Below are 6,938 nucleotides of genomic sequence, written 5' to 3' on the forward strand. Positions count from 1 at the left end.
GACCCCCGCCCGGTGCCCGCCATGTTGGCCCGGGCCGGCGGCCTCCGGGGGGCGGCGGGGTCGGTCCCGCCTGAGCGGGAGGGTCGGGCCGGTGGCGGTCCCGCTGTGCTTCCGCCTCCCCTGCGTCCGGGGCGCGATCAACCTCTGAGAAATAAACCGATTTCTTCTCATAAAAACAGTTGGTTTTTCTCCTAATTCGCCTCCCGACTCTCTGATTGGGAAGGGTGAGAGCGATGGTCACGGGCAGCCTGCCCGCTGAGGGGCAGGGAAAAACGGTTTGTCCTCTCACGTGTGTTCGTTTGGAAACGAAGGGGAAAAGAGCAAAACTCAGAACGTGGTGTCAGCAAATCGGTTTATACAGGATCCAGCCTCATCCGAGCGTCTCCCGTCTCTGTCCGGGAGCCGGCGGACAGGGCCCGGGCTGAGGCCGGGCTCCTCCTTCCCCTCGGCCATGAAGAACAAGTTCCTCACCCGTCACTGCTGAGCAATGGGGCTCGACTTAAAACCACATTTTTCAGGACCCCGCTGTGGCTGGCGGTGTGATCCGAGAGCCCCGGGGATCAGCACACAGAGCTGAGGCACCCCCGGGAAGCGAGGACCAACTTCCCTTAGAAATCCAGCAGGATTTCGGAAAAGCCAGCCCCGTCCCACTGCCGTGACGTGAACTCGGCCATCAGCCGCCATGGCGGCAGCGACATGATTGTTCATCCCCCGTTAATCCTCACGGCTTGACACCTGTGCGCAAACCTGACGGACAGCACCGAGTTATTTTATGCCTCCTACAAGCGATGGGCGAGCTGGCGGCTGCCCATCACGCGGCACGAACGCCGCTGAGGTCGGTAAAACCAAGCAGTCATCAGCAGATGCTTGGGAAATGGTGAACTTCCAGATCCTCAAGACAGATAACTAAGAAGAACACCCCTTTTGCCCGCAGGTTTACAGCATGCTCTCTGCAGAGCCTCAGATCTCATCCTGAAAAGAGGATGAGAAATGGTGTTAATCTAACCCTCCCGAGTGTTAACCGTGGATTACACTGTTAGAGTCTTTTTTCTTCTTTGCCCATAGCTGCCATTGGTTTAAGACGGTCTTTCATCTGGTTTAAGTTGATTTTCTTTTAATTAAATGACTGAGATAAGTAGAAAGAATTTGAGGCTGGGTAAAAAAAAAGAAACAGCTGCAATTGTTAAGGATAGCCATTATGGAAATATTACCTGCAGCCCCATTTAAAGTGCATTTTTTTAATGCTTTGATTGCTTCCTTATTACAGTATTGAAATTGTAAATGGAAAATTACACCATGTTCTATTATATAAGCAACTGGTTTACACAGCCTGAAATATAAGGTTTTATTTATTATTATGTTTTCAGGGCTATGAACAATAGATTTTTTTATTATACAGTAAATAGCACTTTTCCACTTGACTTCGTTATAACACTTAACAGTAAAAGGGAGATACTCCTCTTTCATACACACATGCAGCAAACTCTCTCCCAGATCTCGGAGGACTGAGCAGCAGAGAAGCAGCTTTGGTTTATCTGGACAAGTTTAACTGAAGTGTCAAGGCACTTGATTTTAGCAAGCTGCCCAAATTACGTTCCTTAGTTTCTGGCACAGTGGTTGACTTGCCGATTGCCCATGTGATGAAGGAAGACATCAAAGGAAAAAGAGATGCAGGGATCTCACAGTGGAATTATTCCCAAACAGCGACAATCCTATGCAAAGGCTATATCAACTTGCTGTATTACATTATATCCGAATGTTTTGATTACCTATTAATTAACTTGGTGTCTTTCTTTGATGTCTTAAATTTTGTAGTTACCCAAATTCAGGTCAGGTATAGTAGCAGGTGTTTGGTTATGCTTACTTAATGTTTTTATTGCAAATGTCAGTTGTGTCTTCTAGAGTTTCCTTTAAAAGTACAGTTTGTCTTAGAATCTAATACATGTACTTTAGCAGTTTAGTATGTATTTTTCCCAAGGAGATCAAATGAAACCCCCATTAGATAATCAGTGTGAAGGAAAAAAATCTCATTTGCAGATTAAGCCAACCAGTTCCAGAAGAATTCAGTAAAAACAGTGCCACAAAGAGCAGTGTCACAAACAGAGAATTAAATGCTTTTCACATACTATCTTTCAAAGAAGTGAGAGACTTTCACGGCATCAGGGAAATCTGAAATAGCTGTTTCAGTAAAAAGGTGCCCATTGTACAAGAGAGATCAGATAATTTGTAAAACATGCAGTGTTTTACAGTATCTCTCGTCTGGAGTCCTGAGCCCTTTCCAACAGTTAAAAGGCTCCCCAAACTAGGGAAAATCTTGGATCTTCCCCTTTCAAGTTACACAACTTGATAGATTAAAAAAAAAAATTCCTTTGGTTGAATCAGAGTTGTTAGTCATTAATTATGGATGAAAGAGTCATTAATTATGGACTAAAGTAACATTTAAAAAATGTTTGCTCTTTTACAATGTTGTCAGATCACACTGAAAACTTATTCCACTATTGGTGCTTATCCATCAAATGTACCCTCAAAAGGAGTTTTTACACACTCAGCATTACTGTTGGAAGCACTGAATTGAATAATACATCAGAGCAGAACCTTTATTCCTTTTTATAGGCAGGCTGAAGTCCAGGACTTTCATTATTTTCTCTCTCTCACTATGCTGCATCTTTTAAGAGCCTTCAGATTCAAATTATCAGGTAGTTAATTTGAAAATAATTTATTGACAAGCCATGAAAGGCTTTGAGTGAAGTACTAGGGGATTTTGTAGCTTGATTTGGGATAGCTGTAAGAAATTAATCAGTTGAACAAGACCAAGCACATTCAGACGCTGGAATTTGTGCCCTTGAGACTGCTGTTCCCAGCCCAGGCACAGAACACACCTCAGAGAAACATCCTTCCAGGATCACTCATTCCTACGCCTCACCCTCGCGCGGCAAGCACGCCGCCAGCTCTTACATAAGGTCTCTTGCTACATCACTGCCACAGGCTGTTGTAAACCATTTTTCTCCCTTTTAATTCAGGTTCCTAGACAAGCAAAAATGCAGAATATTGCCAGAATAGTCTGGGGAATGGGGATTTCTGTTGTGGATGATTAATGAAATATTATTGTTTTGCACTTACAGGGAAATCATAGTTTCATGCCAGTAAGGTCAGGGCCTTAATATGTTATGTGCTCTACAAAGATGTACAGAATGATAGCTCATTTTCTGTTATGACTGAGCCAAAGCCTCATCAGGTTAGAGGGTAATGTGGTAGAAATAGTAACACTGCGCTGAAAGCTAAAGAAAACTTTTTTCTGACATTGCTAGTTGCAATTCTGTTATATCTAAAGCCACATCTCTATCTGCATCAAGACAGGGGGCCCAAAAGTAAGATGCTGGGACCCTGGCTTGGTAGATACCTACCAACTAATCATCCTTTGTGATATGCCCCAAATTGCCCTTGGATTAATATAATTTCTGCAATACTGTGTTGAGACAGACTTGGACCTATGTCGAGGCATTTGGTGTGTTCAGTTATATTTTGAAAATACATTCTTCATAACCTGACCTCCTCACTGCTAACTTCCCAGGTCAGGCTGCCTTGGCTTGTTCGCGTAAGTGTGCGGTCTGGAAGATCATGCTTCTGGCTATAGTCACAATGGATTTTAATGCAAATATTTTTATAGATATGCATATTATAAAGTACATTGCCAGCACCAAATCCCAGGATCTCCCACGTATTTTGTCACTGAGTGAGAATCATGAAGGAATGACATCTATTCAGTCCAAGAACAAGGCTTTTAAAAGCAACAAAGTTCCTGAGAATGGTTTGTTGCTAAAAGGGGTAAATGCTTAACACAAGTGGGAAATACTGTCACCTTAGGCTCTGCACAGAGACAATGCACTAATACCATGCACAGACTTTATTTTCTTCTCCCAGTGACCAGCCCCATCACATACAATCTTTCATCTCAGAATGGAGAAAACCCAAGAATCTTTCATTGAAATTTTGCAGTGAAATAATGATTTTTAAAAGTAATTTTCAGGAGTCTTTCTTCCCAAAGTAGATGTGCAACACACGCTGATTTGACAGATAAAAGAAACCCAGTACAAGTTATTTGTATCAAAATGAAAGTAACGAACATTTGAGATACTGATCACTACCCTGAAGTGATCCTATCGAAATACCAATTTGCAGGATGGGAAGAAGCGGGTGTAATCCAATAAAACAAAGCAATAATTATGAAAAAATTGAAAGAAGTCAAAGTCAGAAAGCTCTTGACTTCTTTTTGCACTGGCATTTGTCAAGGTGAGCAAAATCCATTATCAAGGAGCAGCCTGAGTTTTAACACATCTGAGTCTTTAAAAACGTTAATGTTTAATAGGGTGTGCTCATGCTTTATATATCCCTGGTAACAATGCACAGGCTGATAGGAATCTCTTGAGGTTGTAAATCAGTGGCAGAGCCTTGCAAGGCACACAAGCACTTGCTGTTCACTTCCATGGTTTATTATGTTATCAGAACTCATTGACTGAATTATGGCCTTATAACAGCTCTTTCTCTGTGTTATCCTACTATTACTGTAGCATTATTGACCTATGTCCCATTAGAAGATTATATGCCCTCCAAATGAGCACACAGAAGTTAGATGACTCTGTGGCCGTTTAATGTACAGGCTCATTTTCTAGGAGGAACCATTTGCCTGACCTACGCCCACAAAATCTGCTTACCTGAAGATGCTATCGGTTCTGGCTTGGGCTGATAGAAAGACAAAGACTTGTGAGTGCGGAGCAATGTTTTCTGCCCAGTCCTGTGTGGGATGCCTCACCTGCAAGCCAACAACTCAGCTGCAGGCTGTGTTCAGGATTGCATACTAGAAACCAAGGTATGTGAGGAAGAAATGGAGGCGAGGACATCATGTTAGTTGGATTTTAAAACTGCAGTGATTCCCTCGTATTGGAGAACTCACCCATCATTTCCCAGAGTGCAGGCATCAGTCCAGCAGGTTGCAAGTCCATAGGTTCACTACTTGAGAAAGGATTTCACCCTATGTTATCAGCAGGTACAACCTGAAGCTTTAAACAGTCTGAAAGCCCTTGAGAAGGTGCTTTTGCTTTCTGTGGCCATAGCCAGCTCTACTCCATCAGAGCAGTGATGGCTATATTAAACAGAAACACTAAATTTCCTCCATTGGTACCCAACTGAGCTCATGCAAGGTTTTTTCCTCACTTTTACTGTACCTTATAAAGTCTCAAGACTCCCAGTAGTTTTTTCCATTTTCTCAGAGAAGAGTCTGGCAAAACAGCATATTTTTGGAAATGTCTGGGAGAAGAGGGTGCAGACCAAGACCTCATAGTTGTGCAGCACATCTTGAGACGGACATGAACATCCATTGCCCTCCTTTCTTTGCCCACCCTGCCTAGCCCTCTTCTGCACAGGGTAATTCCCCCTTGTGAAAAACTCCACTCCTGATAACAAGCCTTGGAGAACAGGCAGACATGCAGGCGCCTTTTTCATGTCAATCTAGTTAGAGTTTATTGATTTCCCTTGCCTTCGGCTAATGTACTTTTATTATTATTAATAAATAATCATCATTTTTTTCCATCAGTGGAGCCTGCACCTGGGAGCCTTGGAGGATTCTAGCAAAAGTATTATTAAAACTAAAGATTTCTAAAGGGTTGAACAGCAGCATGGCCGAGTAATCTGACAGAATCTGCAGCTGGGGAGCAAAATATCCCCACCTGAGAATATGTGATAGAGCATCAAATTGACTCCTTCCCTCAGTGCCACCATTTAAAACCGTGGCCTCCTGTTCATGATCACTTCTGCTTTGTTGTCATCCCCCAAGGATGCAGGTGGGTGGCTGCTGGGGAGCTGTCGCCCAGGCATGCGGGCTCTTGCAGGACCCTGCCCTGGCATGGTGCATGACTCAGTACACCTGGAGTGCCAACACTGTTGCTGTGTTCTCCTTCTGGCGGGCTCCCCCTCTGCAATAGCTGGCCAGGCACCCCCCATCCTCCATACTCTGCCTGGCCAGCTGCAGAGCCTGGTCCTCGCTCCTCCCAGGTTACAAAGATCCGGGATCTCTTTCACAATCTAGGCAGAAGGATTACCTGGAGGGGATGGTTTCTGCTAGAGGACTGCATGCATCTGCTCATAAACAGGCAGGACAGCGGGGAAGGAGTCATCACCAAACTCAGAGACGGAGATGGACATCGAGGCACACAGTCCTCTGGACAGTAAGCTGCAAAATAGTGACTGAAGTGATTTCAGGGGCATTTGGGGGTTGCCGGTAGAGGATTTGGGGGACAAAGATCAGTAACAGTGTCAGCAATGAAAACACTGTGTTGCTCAAGGAGGTGATTTTAGTGGGGTGGCAGGCAAAGAGAATCAGAGCTGTCACCTGTAAGTAGACCTACTCCCGCCTGCAATCCTGAATTAGCACATTTTCATGCCACCATCGTTACAACTCCTCCTTGGTCAGCCTTGTCTTCCCTGAGGACTTTCTTGCCAGCTGCACTCTGGGCCATGCATTATTGTGGGCTTTCCCTCCTGCGTCCTGCTTCCTCCATTGCATCACCAGTGGTCCAGCTGAGTCCTGTGACCTGGCACGTGACAGCAATCCAGCACGGGTCCTGTCCCTTAATGCTGCCCTTGAAATCACATAGACCACAACATGTCCATAACACAGATTTTCACTGGAAAACAAACACCTTGCCCCAGTGTTGTAGATGAAATAGGAGCTCCAGATTAAGATAATCCATGTTTCAGAATAAAATAGGGTGCTTTATCTGGCAAGAAAAAAAGTACATCTGGTCCAAATAGAAGTAAACAAGACCTCAGAGTCCTTTTCTCTGTGTAAAGCCACTTCCTCAGAAGGTGTGTTCAGGCAATGACAGAAGGGCTATAAAGGGAACCCAAGATGCTCATACTCACACTTTGATTTAGACATGGCC

Source organism: Haliaeetus leucocephalus, unplaced genomic scaffold (assembly GCF_000737465.1).
Source record: "Haliaeetus leucocephalus isolate CR32 unplaced genomic scaffold, Haliaeetus_leucocephalus-4.0 Scaffold295, whole genome shotgun sequence".
Taxonomy (NCBI): domain Eukaryota; kingdom Metazoa; phylum Chordata; class Aves; order Accipitriformes; family Accipitridae; genus Haliaeetus; species Haliaeetus leucocephalus.